Here is a 19265-nt window from a genome sequence, read left to right as displayed (position 1 = left end):
ACTTTCTAAAATGTGGTTTAAGATAATCATTTAATATTGCACATTTTTAAGAATAAAGAAAGTAAAATATTCAATAGCTTTTGAAAAGAAGGACCATGAAATGTGCTTTGCCTTAAGATAAATTAAGATACATATGTAAAGTTGAGATGTTATATGCCATTTTTAATTATTTCGTTTGGTTACTAAATATATATTAAGGAAAAATTTAGTGACTAATATCATCGTTAAGTTAACTCTATTTTACAATTAGCTATTAAGAAGTACTATTATAAATGTTGGTGGATATATGAAGGGAGCAGAGAAATATGCCTGGAAGCAGATCCAGGTGTGTGTGGGTGTATGGAATTCTTATACAGTATATACATATTTTGTATTTATATTAATTATTGTTTAAAAAATTAACATCTTAAAGCTATGGGGATAAAAGATTATTTTATAATATAGAGTGATAATTGGCTGACGATTAGGAAATTGTAAGTTAGATTCCCTATTTTACCGCATAAATAAAAATAAATTCTAGATCTATTTAATATTGTAAGACATGAAATTTTAAAGTGACTAAAAAAATATCGAGTGCACCTTAGGATAAAGAAGTACTTTAAAAGTATGATACCACAAGAGAAGCCATAAAGGAAAAAGACATAGATTTATCCACATAAAATAAAAAACTTTTAATAGTGCAAAAGTTAGGATGTAATTTTAAAGATATATACTGTATATGTAATAAATACCCACTATTCTTACTGCAAAATAAATAGGTGAAATACTTTGGAGACAGTTTATATTTGATAACAAAAAGCCCAATTAATTGCCCAAAAGAGTTGAGAAGAAAGGACACTGTTAAAATGTTAATTTTCTTCACTTGTGTAAAAGGAGCTAGAGATACACAAAGCAAATTTGGCCTAAGTATTGATAAAAGTAGAATCATTTCATGTTTTTTAACTGTTCATTTGAAACCATCAATCAAAACTTGCAATAATATATGAAAAGTTATTTGAATTTAGTAAAAACAATGTGTATATACATATAAAAGTGGTTCAGGTATACAAAAAGTTGATAACTGTTGAAATACAGTTAATAAATATAAGGAAGTATATTCAATTTCTCTTGTAAATAAAGAGTCATTTTCCATTAAATTGACAAAAATGTTAAAAAGCAGCAATATCCTGTATTGGAGAGGATATGGCAAAACACTGGCACTCTTGCATGATACCAGTTATTTGTAAATCAGCACATTCAGTCTTAGAATACCTTGACAATTAGAATATCAAGCCTTAAATATGCTCATATTCTTTAAATCAGAAATTTCTTGTTTTGTGAGTATATCCTTTGAAAATTAATCAGCAAAATGGACAGAATGTCTCTTTCAGGTACTCAAGAACATCTTGATTATAGTTTTTCAGAGAATAGTCTTAAGTTCTAATTAATGCTCATTTGGATAAAAAATTATGGAGTGAAAGCAAATCTCTTTATTACACAGAACACTGTGGATTGGGTCTCACATCTACACCTTTTTAAATTTTTCTCATTTTCTTCTCATGAACTTTCACATTTGCACTAGACTCTGTAAACTGACTTTGCAGATGTTATTATATTCTCCCCTGCATAGCTAAATCCTTATTTTTGGTTCATTTGCCCCAGTTCTTTGTGTATGACTTCGCCCGTGATTCATTATATTGTGATACACACTGACGGCAAAAGGTAAAAAACAGTGTCCAGAAATAGTGAAAAACAAAGGGACTATGAAATTACATAATATGGTCAAGGAGAACCTCTCTGAATAGTTGCATTTACATCAGTCATGGGAAGGAGAAGAAATTAGCCAATAAAAGAATTAGAGAACAGTGCTTCCAATAGAGGTGAGAGGACAGCATTTTTACTTTAAAGATATATATGCAAATATAAAGGCAGGAAGGAGCTTGTTTAAAGACTTACAAGGAGGGACATGTGAAAACAATGGAACAGTGACTGTAGCTGAACTAGGTAAGACAGGCAAGGGTTAGATTACAAGCCCCTTCTATGTCAAGACTACGTATCTGAATTTGTTCAAAGTGTAGAGGGAAGCCATTAAAAGGTTTTAAGGCTAGAGGTGACTTTATGTAATTTATATTTTTAAAGGCTGTTGTGGTTACCCCTAGTTCTAGCCAACATGTCCCCGAAAGCAATGATTAAATATAGAGAAACTATTCAAAGCAACTATTGAAAGGCATTAGAGAAAACTAAGCAAGGCAAGATGTAGGGCTCTTTTTCTTAAAAGAAGGGAAGCAAAAATAGTGACATGCAGGTATTTTGGCTCTCTCCTCTCAAAGCATTTGCCAACTTTCAGTTCATATGAATATAGCCCAAGCCAAAAACGGCCAATTTTACAGAAGTGTGTTTGCACTGGGAAAATGGATAGAACTTGACAGAAAAAAGTCCTGGAGAGAGGAAACGTCAGAAAAGTGAGTTTAAAAATCTGCATGCAAATTTCTCTCAAGGATTGACTGATGCCTACAGAGTGAGATTCCAAGAAACTCAGCAGAAACAGTAGCTAAAAGCCAAACAGGTGAACAGAGATTTCAGGAAGAATTTAGGGGAGGCAGATGTTGGCATCTGCTTTCAAGACAGAGGGTCCTTGTTAGACTCCAAGAGCTTCCAACTGTGAGATACCAGATGGGTCATGGCCTAAAAACAGACTCTGCTGTAGGAGCACAGCCATGAAAATGACGATCTAGGAGTAAGGACAAACTGAAATAACTGCTTAGAAATAGATTTAATAGAGGAAAATGACTTAGAAACTTTAGGAAGGAGGAGGTTGAGGTGGTTCAATTGATGGGATCAGAACAATGAAATCCTTATTTTATTTTTTTAGTAGTAGAAATATTCAAGATTCATAAGGAAAAGTCAACAATATTTTTGGTAATCTCTGAAGTCTACACTGTGAATCTTAGCTTGGAATAAAATCTATTGACTTTAAAAGAGTTTTCTTAAAGAATGAACCTATTGTTTCTAAGGAATTTGTTCTATACTATTTCCTGGATATGAATTATATATTAGTTAGGGTTGTCCAGAGAAACTCAATCAAGAAGATGAAGATGTATGCATATTTCACATCTATCTATCTATCTATCTATCTATCTATCTATCTATCTATCTATCTTCTTTCTTCCTATCAATTATCTATCTATCTATATTCTTTCTTCCCATCAATTATCTATCTATCTATCTGTCTATCTATCTATCTATCTGATTTATTATAAATAATTGGCTTACAAGATTATGGAGACTGGCACATCCAAAATCTATAGTGTGGGCCAGAGGTCTGGAGACCCAGGACAGCCAATGGTGTAGATGAAGTCTGAAGGCAGTTGGCTAAAGAATTCCTTCTCGATCAGTGAGACCTATCTTTTTGCTGTATTTAGGTCTTCAAATGATTAGATTATGCCCAGTGACATTATGGGAGGCAATATCCCCTATTCAGAGTTCACAAATTTAAACGTTAATCTTATCCAAAAACACCTCAAAGTTGACACACAAAATTAACTATCATGAGACATAATTGGCATAACATGCACAGATGCTAAGTGATTGGTTCAATAAGTTTTGACAAATATATGCTTCTATGTAGCTAGCACTACCACTGAGAATATTTCTGTGACCTCTGAGTGTTTCCTCATGCACCTGTTCACTCAATCTCTTCCCATGCCAGGTGAACATTGATCTAATCTCTATCATCAGTTTTTCTCTGTTCTGTAACTGGATGTAAATGGAATTTTGAATATATAGTGTCTTTTGCTCAACATGATTCCTGTGAGATTCATCCATGCTGTTGTGCACCTTGATCACATTTTGATTTATATTGCTGAATAGCATGCTGTTATATAAATATCTACTATTTGTTTACTCTTTCACATTTTACTTTGTTTCCAGTCTTTAGTATTCTAAATAAAGCTATAATAAACATTCTTATAAAAGTCTTTTTGAGAATATAAATTTTAATTTCTCGAGAAAATACCTGGGAGTAAATTTGCTAGGTCATGCAGTAGGTATTGTGTTATAGCAATTTACCAAAGAGTTTTCCAAGCAAGGGGACAGCTTCTGTTTCACCAGCAATATGTGTGAATTCCAGCATCTCTACATGTTTATGAATTCTTGGTATTTCCATTCTTTTAAATTTTAGTCATTCTAGTGAAGTGATTTCTTATTGTGGTTTTTACTTGCATTTCCATGATGACTAATAATATTGAACATTTTTTGTGGTTTTATTAGCCAATTGTATATTCTTTGGGGAAGTGTCAAATCTTTTGCAAGTTTTTATTGTGCTTGCTTTATAAAAAATTATTGGGTTTTAGAGATTTTTAGTATATATTCTACATACAAATTGTTTATCAGAAAGATGCATTGCCAATATTATCTCCAGGTCTGTGGTTTACTTTTTCATTTTCTTAATGATTCATTTAATAAGCATGTATTATTTTGTTGTTTAGATCTAATCTTTTTCTGATTTTATTATTAGTGCTGTTTGTGCTTTGCCTAAGAAATCTTTATCTACATAAAGTCATAGGGATATTATTCTTTTATTCTAGAAGTTTTATATTAATGGCTTTTATGTCTTTGTCTATCATCCACCAAAATTATTTTTTCATAGCATTATTGAAGAATAATTGGTGTACATTAAACTGTACCTATTGGCCAGGCTCAGTGACTCACACCTATAATCCCAACACTTTGGGAAGCCAAGGTGAGAGGATCACTTGAGCTCAGGAGTTCAAGGCCAGCCTGGGCAACATAATGAGACCTCATCTCTATAAAAAATCAAAAAGTCAGTTGGGCATGGTCGCATGCACTTGTAGTCCCAGCTATTTAGGAGGCTGAGGCAGGAGGATCACTTGAGCCCAGGTGATCAAGGCTACAATGAGCTGTCATTGTGCCACTGCACTCTGGCCTGGGTGACAAAGCAAGACCCTGTCTTAGAAAAAACCCAAGAAACAAAACAACAAAAAACAAATCTGTACATATTTAAAGTCCATAATGTGATGGATTTTGACACATAGAGCTCCTTTAAGCCATCATCACAAATCAAGATAATAAACATCCATCAGAAAACCTTTTTTGATTACTGAAGGAATTGTTCATAAATGACACTGATGAAACTGTACAAGAAGCCAGATGTGACATCTCTAGGGCAATCCAGGGGTTTTCTTCTGGTGGAAGCTATGTTATTTCATTTTCTACTAATTCTAAGTACGTATTTTCAACACATTTTTGCTAGTCATGTTATTTTTTTCTCAGATCTAAACACATATTTTCAACATACTCTTGCCATATATTTTTATTCCATCAGTGCAACATATACTTTCAAGTCCAAAGCACATTTTTACTTAATATCGTCCCCAAACCTTCAAGAGAGGCTAAACAGTTTCTCTATCCTACTTGAGAAACCACACATTAGTTAGGAGAGGTTGCTTTTAGGGCCACTCTGCTTCTCAAAGCCTAAATTAATTTTTCATTTTAATTATGATAAAATATACATAGTATAAAATTTATTATTTATCCATTTTTAAGTGTACAGGTTATTGGTATTACGCATATTCACACTGTTGTGAAAACTATCACTATTCCTCTTTAGAACTTTTCATCAAATCCTACTGAAACTTGATTAAACAATAATCACCCATTCCACCATCACCCCAACTCCTGATAACCACTATTCTACTTTCTGTCTCTATGAATTTGCCTATGCATTTTTTTTTGTACTGTGTGAGATGCAGGGAAAGATCCATTTTCCCCCCATATGAATATGCAGTTACTCTAGCACCTTCCAATTTGCCAATTTTTAACCCCAAAAAATCCTGCTAGGATTTTGATTGGGATAGCATTGAATCTGTAGATTAACTTGAAAGGCACTGAGAGCTTAAAGATATCGAGGCTTCCAATCTATGAATAAGGTAAATCCTTTTCCTTATCTAGCTCTTCTTTCATTTTTCTCCGAAGATTTTTCGAGTTTTCTGTGCAGACATTATGCACGTCTCATTAAATGCGTTCTTTATTTTTGTTTTCTGACAGTATTGTAAATGGGATTTTTAAAACTTCATTTTTTTGTTGTTTCTAGGCAAATTTAAATCTTCAAATATGCCTCCTTCAAGCTTAATTTAGGTGAAGATCTTTCCTCACCATCCCTGGCTGTGATCGGTTTCAGCTGAAAGACTTGCAATAGAAACGAGGGAGTGGTAGTTTTACCCCCCAGCCCTTTCACATTTTCTCCCTGAGATGCCTAAAAAGTAGTTTCTGACAGTCTGGGTATGACCCCAGTGGGAGGAATATGTTGGGGGACAGAGTGGAGATGAGAAAAGGAAAGCAGGGAAATTCTTATCTATTTGATACTCTTATAAACTGGCATCTCACTTTCTGAGCCTTGCAGATATTTACAGCTGCCTTTCTCTTCTGAGTGCTTTTGTCTTGTTCTGAGAACCCTGGATATGATTCTGTTTTCCATGACTTGGGTGAGTGCATCTACATGGAGACTAATGTGAGTACTTTAAACATCTGTCCTTCTTCCACTTTCCTCTGCTCCAGTTCATTACCTTCTAGGCAGACCTTATTTATGGGAACTAAGTCAATTTCACAACAGCTTTCCCTCATGCGCATGGCCCACAACTGGCTCACAGAAGATTTTCACACGTCCATGCCCAGAAGACTTTGATTAGATACACCACCAATGCTAGTGAAGTCACCTATCATTCAGTTTAGGTCAAAGCAAGTAGCTCTCACTTTAAATGATACAGGGAAGAAAAGACACAAGTGCCCTCTAATCAAATTATAGGGGACACACATTACAATCTTTAGGGAATTCCTGGTAGTTACTCACCACTGACTTCAAGTAAAGGGAGAAGTACCAATGTCAAAGGTGGAAATGACAGCAAAATCACAATTTACTCTAGATATTGTTTCTTCACAACCTTCTCTTAATCTTCTCCTGACCCTTTCACATGGGTGAGTGGTTTATGATTTTTCTATTTTTTTAAACACTGATTTCAAATTTCTACATAAGGATCTTTATTCAGAGTATATACTGTCTTCATTTATCAGTTTAAAGTAAGACAGAAAACATCCATTTATAAATAGCCTTATAGCTAACATGTAATGAACCACATATGCTTATAGTTTATAATTTGAAAAAAATTGACCTACATATACACATGTGAAACCATTACAATCATAACCAAGCAATAAACAAATCCATCATCCCTAAAAGTTTTCTCATGCACAAGTCTAATGTTTTTCTCCTGCCCCTCTGTACCTTGTTCTCTCCACTGTCTGCTTTTTTGTCACTGTAGATCCATCATTTTGCACTATGTAAATGGAATTGTACAGTAAGCCTGCATTTGTGTCTGGCTTATTTCATAAAGCATAACATTTTGAGATTACCCATATTGTTGTGTGTACCAGTGGATCACCCCTGTTATTGCTGAGTGCTGTTTCATTGTACGGATGTAACACAATGCCTTTATCCATTCACCGTTGGTAGGCATTTGGATTCTTTCCAGTTTTTGACTGTTAAAGATAGTTATCATGAACATTCACATACAAGTCTTCGTACGAACATATGTTTTCACTTTTCCTGGGTAAACACGTAGGTGTAGAATGTCTGAGTCATATGGTAAGTGTATGTTCACTTAAAAAAAAAAATGCCATTGTTTCTCAAAATGGTTGTACCATTTTCCATTCCCACCAGCAGGGGATGAAACTTCCAGTCCTCTCAAACGTTTGTCATGTTCAGTCTTTTTAAATTTTAGGCACTCTAATACACTTTTAGTGTTATCCCATTATGATATGAACATGTATTTCCCTAATGACTACTGATGTTGTGCATCTTTCATGTGCATATATGCCATCTTGTTTGGTGAAGTGTTCAAATCTTTGTACCTTTCCTTAAATTTTAAATTTCTTATTGAGTTTTAACAGTTCAAAATATATGCTTTATATAAAATGTGCTTTACAGGCTGGGTGAGAAGGCTTACATCTATAATCCCAATTCTATGAGAGGCTGAGACAGATCTCTTAAGGTTAGGAGTTCAAGACTGGCCTGGGAAACACAGTGAGACTCCATCTCTACAAGATATAAAATAAAATTAGCTGGGCATGCTGGCACATACCTGTAGTCCTGGCTACTTGGTAGACTGACACAGGAAGACTGCTTGAACCCAGGAACTCAAGGCTGCAGTGAGCTATGATTGTACCACTGCACTCTAGCCTGGGCAACAGAGACCTCCCTCTAAAAAACAAAACAAAATAAACACTAAAAGAAAATAAAATATGCTTTACAAATTTTTTTCCACTCTGTGCCTCATTTAAAAAAATGCTGGACACAATCAATCAAATGATAAAGAGTATATCACCACTGACCCCACAGAAATATAAAAAATCATCAGAGAATACATTAAACACCTCTATGCAAACAAAGTAGAAAATCTAGAAGAAATGGATAAATTCCTGGACACACACACTGTCCCAAGACTGAACCAGGAAGAAGTTGTATCTCTGAACAGACCAATAATGAGTTTTGAAATTGAGGCAGTAATAAATAGTCTATAAGCAAAAAAAAGCCCAGGACCAGACGAATTTGCAGCTGAATTCTACCAGAGGTACAAAGAGGAGCTGGTACTATTTCTTCTGAAACTCTTCCAAACAGTTGAAAAGGAGGGACTCCTCCCTAACTCATTTTATGAAGCCAGCATTATCCTGATACCAAAACCTAGACGAGATACAACAACAACAAAAAATACCCCAAAACTTCAGTCCCATATCTCTGATGAACATCGATGCAAAAATCCTTAATAAAACACTGGTGAACCTAATCCAGCAGCACATCCAAAAGCATATCTACCATGACCAAGTTGGCTTCCTCCTGAGGATGCTCTATTGGTTTAATATACACAAATCAATAAATGTGATTCATCACATAAGCAGAACTAAAGATGAAAACCACAAGATTATCTCAATAGATGCAGAAAAGACTTTTGATAAAATTCAACATCCCTTCATGTTAAAAACTCTCAATAAACTAGGTTTTGAAGGAACATACCTCAAAATAATAAGAGCCATATATGACAAACCCACAGCCAATATCACACTGAATGGAAGCATTCCCCTTGAAAACTGTCACAACTCAAGGATGCTCTCTCTCACTACTCCTATGCAACACAGTATTGGAAGTTCTGGCCAGGGCAATCAGGCAAGAGAAAAAAATAAAGGGTATTAAAATTGGAAGACAGCAAATCATATTGCCTTTGTTTGCAGATGACACGATCCCATATCTAGAAAACTCCTTTGTCTCAGCCCAAACACTTCTTAAGCTGATAAGCAACTTTAGCAAAGTCTCAGGATACAAAATCAATGTGCAAAAATCACTAGCATTCCTTATATCAACAACGGTCAAGCAGAGAACCAAATCATGAATGAACTCCCATTCACAATTGCTACAAAGAGAATAAAATATCTAGGAATACAGCTAACAAAGGAAGTGAAGGACCTCTTCAAGGAGAACTATAAACAACTGCTCAAGGAAATCAGAGAGGACACAAACAAATAGAAAAACATTCCATGCTCATGGATAGGAAGAATCAAATCGTGAAAATGGCCATACTGCCTAAAGTAATTTACAGATTCAATGCTATTCCCACTAGACTACCATTGACATTCTTCTCAGATTTAAAAAAGAAGCTACTTAAAATTCATATGGAACAAAAAAAAAGAAAAAAAAAGAACCCATATAGCCAAGACAATCCTAAGTAAAAAGAACAAAGCTTTGGCATTGCACTACCCGACTTCAAAGTATACTGCAAGACTATGGTAACCAAAACAGCACGATACTGGTACAGAAACAGACACACTGACCAATGGAAAACAATAGAGAACTCAGAAATAACACTATACATCTACAGCCATCTGATCTTTGACAAACCATACTAAAACAAGCAATGTTGAAAGGATTCCCTGTTGAATAAATGTTGCTGGGTGAACTGGCTAGCCATATGCAGAAAATTAAAACTGGACCCCTTCCTTACATCTTGTGCAAAAATTAACTCTAGATGGATTAAAAACTTAAATATAAAACCCAAAACCATAAATACCATAGAAGAAAATATAGGCAATACCATTTAAGACACAGGTACAAGCAAAGATTTCATGACAAAAATGTCAAAAGCAATTGCAACAAAAGCAAAAATTGACAAATGGGATCTAATTAAACTAAAGGGCATCTGCACAGCAAAATGAATTATCATCAGAGTAAACAGGCAACCTATAGAAAGGAGGAAAATTTTTGCAATGTATCCATCTGACAAAGGTCTAAAATCCAGAGTCTACAAGGAACATAAACAAATTTACAAGGAAAAAAAAAAAAACATTAAAAGTGGACAAAGGACATGAACAGAAACTTCTCAAAAGTAGACATTCATGCAGTCAACAAACATGAAGAAAAGCTCAACAGCACTTATCATTAGAGAAATGCAAATCAAAATCACAATGAGATATGCTCTCACTTCAGTCAGAATGGTGATTATTAAAAAGTCAAGAAACAACAGATGCTGGCAAAGTTGTGGAGAAATAAGAACACTTTTAATCTGTTGGTGGGAATGTAAATTAGTTCAACCATTGTTGAAGACAGTGTGGCATTTTCTCAAAGATCTAGAGGCAGAAATACCATTGACCAAGCAATCCCATTACTGGGTATATACCAAAAGGAATATAAATTATTCTGTTATAAAGATACATGCATGTGTGTGTTCATCCCCCTGTTCTCAATGGCAAAGACATGGAATCAACTCAAATGCCCATCAATTATAGACTGGATAAAGAAAACGTGGCATATACACACCATGGAATTCTATGCAGCCATAAAAAGGAACAAGATCATATTCTTTTCAGGGACACGGGTGAAGTTGGAAGCCATCATCCTCAGCAAACTAACACAGGAACAGGAAACCAAATATTACATGTTCTCACTTATAGTTGGAAGTTGAACGATGAGAATACATGGACACAGGAAAGGGAACACCACACACTGGGGCATGTTAGCAGGAGGTGTGGAGAGGGAGAACATCAGGAAAAATAGCTAATTCATGTGGGGCTTAATACCTAGGTGATGGGTTGATAGGTGTAGCAAACCACTATGGCACATATTTTCCTACATAACAAACCTGCACATCCTGCACATGTACCCTGGAACTTGAAAACTAAAATTAAATTAAAATAGATTTTCTAAGTGAAAAAAATTAATTGGCTTAACAGTGTCTTGAAAGAGCATTTAGACTATTTACAATTAATGTAAAATTGACATGGTTATGTTCAAGTCTATTATCTTGATGTTTTCACTTTGTCCCTTGTGTTCTTTATCCCCTATTTTTCCATTTCTCACTTTTTGGAAAATAATTATTTTTAAGATTCTGCTTTATCCCCTTTGGTAATTTATTGGCTATAATTTTTTGTTTTGTTATTTTATAGTTACTTTAGGATTATCTATAACTTATCACGTAAGTTATGATAGTTCATATCTATAACTTATCACAGTCTGTCTTCAACTGATGTTATCAATTTCACCTATAGAATGAGAAACTTAAAATTGTATATTTCTTGCCCTGTTGGCATCTATTGTATTGATATATATGTTATAAATATATGTACATATATGTACATGTATATACATATACATGTTATAAATATATGTCATAAACTTCAAAATCTATTTCTATTTTGATTTAATTGGCCAGTTATCTTTTTTAAACTTTTTATTTTAAGATAATTGTAGATTCACCTGAAGTTGTAAGAAGTAATATTGAGAGATTCTGTGCATTCTTATTGAGACTCTTCCAATGTTAACATATTGCAAAAGTACAGGAAAATACATCAACCAGGATATTGACACTGATAAAGCCAAGATATAGAACTCAAGATACACCCCTGGTTCCTGTGTGCCAGCTCCACTATACTATAAACACCCTGCAAGCAGAGACAACGGCTTCTACTTTTCTGGGCAGCAGGCAGTCATCACTGCCAGACAAACTAACTGGCTCTTTTTAACACAAGGAGTAGTACCATCGTGCATTTTGATGGGACACGATGTGCAGAATGGAGAATCAGTGTGGCAGCCATGGGGGAAACCCGGCCTCAAACAAGTGTGTCCTGGCAGTGGAGGCTGGGTTGCCTGGGGGAAGCCTGTCCTGGGGCAGGCAGCTGGGGCTGGCAGGAAGATTCTTCATCACCACAGAGATTCTTCATGTTGTTTTTTTGCACCCACATCCACTTCACTCCACCCTCTTCTTAACCACTGGAAACCACTAATCTGATCTCTATTTCTGATAACAGTTTGTTATTTCAATAATGTTCTTTTTTTTTTTTTTTTTTTTTTTTTTTTTTTTTGAGACGGATCTCACTCTGTCACCCAGGCTGAAGTGCAGTGGTGCGATCTCCGCTCACTGCAAGCTGCAAGCTCCGCCTCCCAGGTTCACACCATTGTCCTACCTCAGCCTCCCCAGTAGCTGGGACTACAGATGCCGGCCACCAGACGGGTTAACTTTTGTATTTTTAGTAGACACGGGGGTTTTCACCATGTTGGCCAGGATGGTCTTGATCTCCTGACCTCGTGATCCGCCCCCCGCAGGCCTCCCGAAGTGCTGGGATTACAGGCGTGAATCACCACACTCGGCCTCCAATGTTCTTTAAATGGAATCATACAGTATGTAACTTTTTGAGATTGGATGTTTTCACTCAGCATAATTCTCTGGAGATTCATTCAAGTTCTTGTGTGTATCAATATCTTATTCTTTTTATTGTTAAGTAACATTCCATGGTGCAAATGTGCCACAATTTGTTTATTCACTCAGCAAGAGGCATACAGGTTGTTTCTAGTTTGTGCCTATTATGAATACAACTGCTATAAACATTAATGTAAAAGTTTTGTATGAACATTAGTCTTCACATTGCTGAGATAAATATTCAGAAATGCAGTTGCTAGGTTGTATGGCAGCTACATATTTAATTTTTTCAGAAACTAACTGTTTTTCAGAATGGCCATGAACATTTTACATTTCCGCCAGCAATTTATCTGTATCTTCACCAACATTTGGTGTTTTCACTACTTTTTATGTTAGCCATTCTAATAGATATGTAGTGATATCTCAGTGAGCTTTGGGGACTCAGAGAAGTTACCTGGAAAGAAGTTTGGTTCTTTTAGGTGTTGCTCTTAAAAATTATTAGTTGTGGCCGGGCGCGGTGGCTCAAGCCTGTAATCCCAGCACTTTGGGAGTCCGAGACGGGTGGATCACGAGGTCAGGAGATCAAGACCATCCTGGCTAACATGGTGAAACCCCATCTCTACTAAAAAAATACAAAAAACTAGCCGGGCGAGGTGGCGGGCATCTGTGGTCCCAGCTACTTGGGAGGCTGAGGCAGGAGAACAGCATGAACCCGGGAGGTGGAGCTTGCTGTGAGCTGAGATCCGGCCACTGCACTCCAGCCTGGGCGACAGAGCGAGACTCTGTCTCAAAATAAATAAATAAATAAATAAAAATAATAATAATAATAATAATTATTATTATTAGTTGTGCCTAGAGCAACGCTCAGTTCATAGGTATATATTCCCAACTACCGAGATAAACTTTCTGAGTTCTTGATCGCATGTATTATGAGTTTATCCAGTGTGTCTGGAAGAGTTGGACACAGTTCCCAGCTGTGTGTGTTCCAAGCCCTATTCATTCTAATTAATGGTTGGCATTTCCCCAGCTTCAGACAGTTTTCTCATTGCAGCTCTCCCACAGCTCTATGTCCGGGAAGCTATTCTCACTTTTCAGATACTCTGTTCTGTGAAATCTTGCTGACATGTTCTTTTCAGATTCTTAGCTCTGTCTCCTCAACTCAGGGAGTTCTCCATGTTATACCAAGTTTCCTCCTTACTGTGCCATGGCCTGAAATTTCTCTGAAGACAGCAAACTAGGAAAATTATAGGGCTCAATTCATATGTTTACTCATTTCATTTGCCCAGAAGAAATGACTGCCTTTCATTATTTGATGTCTAGTACTTTGAAAACTGTTTTTCATGTGTTTTTGTTTGCTCGTTTTTGTTTTGCTTTATTTGGTTTGATTATTTCTGGTGTGATGGCAAATCTTGGCCAGAGGTGCAACTCTGGAAAGTCCTATTTAACAACCATAATTTACTAGTTTTCTAATACTGCTACAAGAAATTATGTCAAATTTAGTGATGTAGATGACATGAATTTATTCTCTTAAAATTCCGGAAGTCAGAAGTCTAAAACTAAGGTGTTGGCAAGGCTATGTTTTTTCTGGAAGCTTCAGGGGAGAATCCCATTTCCTTTTCCTGTACTTACAAGTTGACTCCATTCTTTGATTTCTGGCCCCTTCTTGTGTCTTCAAAGTGCATCATTCCAACCCTTGATTCCATTATCACATCTCCTTTTACTGACTTTGTTCTTTTTACCTCTGTTCTCTTACAAGTCAATGTAATCTCCATACCTCAAGATCCTTGACATAATCACATCTGTAAAGTTCCTTTTTTCATGTAGGGTAACACATTCACAGGTTCCAGGGATTGGGATTAGAACATGGACACCTTTGAGGGGCTATTATTTCACCTATCACACATTACAAATTCATTTTAAGACAACTACAGGTCAAACAAGTAAATATTGCATTAGAGACTAGCTATGCCTTATGCCTTTTTGTGAATGACGGCTTTTCTGTTCTTAATACTATTGTCAATTTATTAAAAATATGTATTTAATATTTATTACATGCAAATGTTACCTATAGGTAAGACTATGAAGATTTTCTGTAGATTAATTTGAATGAATTTTATATTCAAATATGTTTAGTATGACTAGTTACAAGATAAATGACTAATAATGTAAAAAAATGCCTGTATGGGTCAAAGGAATCATCTACGCTAATGTATTTGAGCCAAATTATCTTGTGTTAATGACAGTGTGCTTTGTACTTAGAATTAAACAAACATATAATGAAAGATATGATGGAGATCACCTTATTCAATTTACAGATTTGTTTAGCATAGTAGCAGATATAACTCAGTATTTTCTCAAATATAGATCAGGTTCAATCCTCTCAAGTTAGATTTTTAAGACATAGAACAGTTAGGAATAACAATAGAAATACATTTTAATCAGCCATTGACATTTTCACTATAACAAAATTATTCTATAATTTATAAAATTATATCTTGTTATTGCATGCTACTTCTTTATAGCATCATGGTTAAGATTTGGGAGTAGAGTTGGAAAGATCTGAATTTAAAGTTTCTTAATCTGGGGAATGTTTCTTAACCTCTCCATATTGTTTTTCCTAGATTCTAAAATATTACCTTCCTCATGTGATTGTCTGAGATTAAATGAGGTAATATAAATAGAGTATGTAGTGCTTTAGTTACACATGATTACAAATTTAGTGTTTAGAGACATGTAATTAGGACATGAAAGTGTTAGTTCTTAGTAATATTATCATGGCCTGAATAATTTACACTTAGAGAAAGAGACAGGAAAGGGAACATTTATCTTTTGTTAAATTATTGTAGAACATGCTTAGTGTATTACTATTTATTTCAGTGGAGGTAATCTTAGAACTTGAGATGAGATTAAATTTGGAAGATTCTAAATATTAACTGGCAGACATTTTTAATGCCCTCTCTACATTAAAAATGAGAGAAATATATGAAAAATGATTATTTAACAACTAAAAATTTGATCAGTTCTGTAACTGTGCTTAGTTATATATCCAGAAGTGAAGTACACTTACCCAGTAGTTATTGCCAAAAAAAGTACTTCAAAGATGGGTTTATCTAAATGTCAATGTGTGTATACTATTTATTCACTAACTACTATTTGCAAAAGTGTTTTTCTTAAGGTCAAGCATGATTACAAACACAAAGGCATATAAAATTATTAATAAATATTTCACGGATGGTTGATGAAGAGCTCTAAATCTAAAGAAAAAGGTTAAATAGCAACTTCGTCAAATCAAAGTGTTTAGAAAATAGATAAATAATTTTACTCATAACTAAAACCTGTATTCTAAATTTAAGCAACAGGAACCACCTCAAAGCAATAAAAAAACTCTCTTTTTGTGATTTTTATAATAGAAATATATAACTATAGCAATTCAAAAGACAACAGAGTGATTTAAGTTTCAGTAGTTTCAATAAGTATGATATAAAAATTACTCTCAAAATTCTACCTAAAGCCATCACCAAATTGTTCCATGTCATAAAATATATGACATTAAACTTTATCTTAAAGCATGTCAGGGTGCAATGGAAAACAAGAGAAGCCAGAAAACAAGAGAAAGATCAAATTTGATTTTCTTAACCCTTGCCTTATCCTTTAGATTGAAAACACCTCTCTCCCTGGACATCACAGATAAGTGGGATTGTTCCTATATCAGTATATATTATCTCTCTCTCTTCATATATATACACACATATATGAATACATATGTGTATATATACACATATATGAGTACATATATACTGATATATACCAGTACATATAGCAGTACATATATACTGTAAATGTATGTATATACACCAGTATATATACCAGTACATATATACTGATGTGGGATATATATATACACACCAGTATATATACCAGTACATATATACTGATGTGGGAACAAAGCCGCTTAAATACTCTGTATATATACTGTGTGCCTTTGAAAATATAGGCTAAGATTCATGCCATCCCTTTTCTTTCTTAACAACATTTTTACATTATATTGTACTTAGTATTTTTATTCAAAGCTCTTTCCAAGCACCAATTTTTTTCCTTCATACCACAGATACTCATTGGAAACTTCTTGTATCTCAGGCACTTCCTAAGAGCCAAACATAGAGCAGTAAAGAAACCTGACCAGTTTTTGTTCTTGTAGATATTATGCTCTTGAGAGACAGAACAACCATACAAAGTAAAGAGATAATTTAAAATGCTAATATAATGCATGCTATGACCTCAAGAGCAGGTCATTGGCAGAAGCAGGTGACAGAGAGTGACTAGGATGTTACTGCTGTGGTCAGAAAAATGACACTTGGCTCACAGTTTCTATTTAATTGTACTTATTTTTCTGTTATCAAAGAAACAGATGGACTTATTTAATTGTTTTTGTATTTTCCAAAACGATTATATTATCTTATCCTGGTTCCTGAAGAGATAGCTTCACCGACTTAAAAGTTGATGCTGTGTATTTGAGCTTTTCTAGATAGTTAATTCAAAAGTTGCTATTTTGAACTTCATTGCCATATCCCTGGTAAAATGATTACTAAATGCCATGTGCCATGTAGATTACTATTTTGTATATAAGGAGCCATGCAAAAAATCTATGAACATGTTTGGGAAACTAAGTAAATTTACAGAATTACTTCTACCAGATAATGTATTTCCTAATCAATTGTTTTCATTTTTGCATTAGAGACCAGTAAAATAAACATTTTGGTGTCACCTAATGTTTCCCTGAAAGTTAATGTCACAACTAGACCTCTTAATTATGACTCAGTGCACTTCCTATGATATTACAGTCTCTAAAGCTAACTTGATCTTACTTCTGATTAACGACAACAACAACAAAAAACTATCACTTTAAAGCACATAGTGTACTTCATGACTCTGAAGTGCCATTCACTCTAGGATGCAGTGTTACTTCTAAAAAAGATTTTTCCAATTAAACTAAAATTCAATGCTTATTGTCACTTACATCTGTATTTTATATATGTACACTGAAAGAGCTTTTTAAGGGGTATATGTTTATCAACCTTACACACTCATGTGGGAAAGAATAATTAAAAAACTGGTTGAGTTGTTCCTGTAAATGTTACATAATTACACGACAAATTTTCTGAGTAATTTTTCAATTCGACAATTGATATCATCTTCAAAAACATTGATAATATACTCTTTCTGCCGGGCGCGGTGGCTCAAGCCTGTAATCCCAGCACTTTGGGAGGCCGAGGCGGGTGGATCACGAGGTCAGGAGGTCGAGACCATCCTGGCTAACACGGTGAAACCCCGTCTCTACTAAAAAAAATACAAAAAACTAGCCGGGCGTGGTGGCGGGCACCTGTAGTCCCAGCTACTCGGGAGGCTGAGGCGGAAGAATAGCGTAAACCTGGGAGGCGGAGCTTTCAGTGAGCCGAGATCCGGCCATTGCACTCCAGCCTGGGAGACACAGCGAGACTCCGTCTCAAAAAAAATAAATAAATAAAATAAAATAAAATAAAATAAAAAATTATACACACACACACACACACACACACACTCTTTCCTAAAATCATATATAGAAGAACACTTTAGTAATGGGTTCTTAAGACAACTTTATAATTATGATGATCTAGCTTACTTTTAATACCACATCAGGAATTTTACTAAATACTGTCTGATTCAATTTCTTTATTCATAGTTTCTAAGAATTTAAAAGAACTCCCCAAAATGATCTCTGGGTTTTCCCACAAGCCACTGCTACCTTTTCTGCAAGTTTTGATCTGGCATTTTGATGGCTGCCCATACATAAGTAATGGCAATTATCCTCACTGGCTGATTGGTGTTGGGAGACGCTGTTGATTCCAACACACATCAAATTTCAAAGGTGTTAACATGAGAAAAAAAAAAAATCAGTGTCTCATGAGTGAGGAAACGGAGTAACATAGTGAGAATATTCAAGTATCAATAATTCACCATTCTACATGCCATTAGGAACATGATTTGTGGACTGAACTCAAAATAACAACATTAACAGGAGTTGCAAAGAAGTCAATTCCAATAATCGTGAATGACTTTGAGAAGTTAAAGAACTCAGTGGAGAAAGTAATTGTAGGTGTGGTGGAAATAGCAAGAGACTAGAACTAAATGTGCAGCCTGAAAATGTGATTGAATTGCTGCAATCTCATGATACACTTTAATAGATGAGGAATTACTGTTTCAGGATGAGCAGAGAAAGTGATTTCTTGAGACAGAATCTACTCCTGGTCAAGATGCTGTGAACAGTTTTGAAATGTCAATAGATTTAGAATAGTCTGTAAACTTAGTTATCAAACCATTTTAAAAGAAGCTCTACTGTGGGTAAAATGCTATCAAACGGCATCATAAGCTACAGAGAAATCTCTTGTGAAAGGAAGAGTCAGTCGATATGGTATTGTAGTCTTAGTTTTATTTTATTTCATATATTATTTTATTTTCTTAGTGATAGGGTCATGTTTTTTGCCCAGGCTGGAA

This window comes from Chlorocebus sabaeus, chromosome 10, assembly GCF_047675955.1.
Source record: "Chlorocebus sabaeus isolate Y175 chromosome 10, mChlSab1.0.hap1, whole genome shotgun sequence".
Classification (NCBI taxonomy): Eukaryota; Metazoa; Chordata; class Mammalia; order Primates; family Cercopithecidae; genus Chlorocebus; species Chlorocebus sabaeus.
This window is presented reverse-complemented; position numbering follows the sequence as displayed.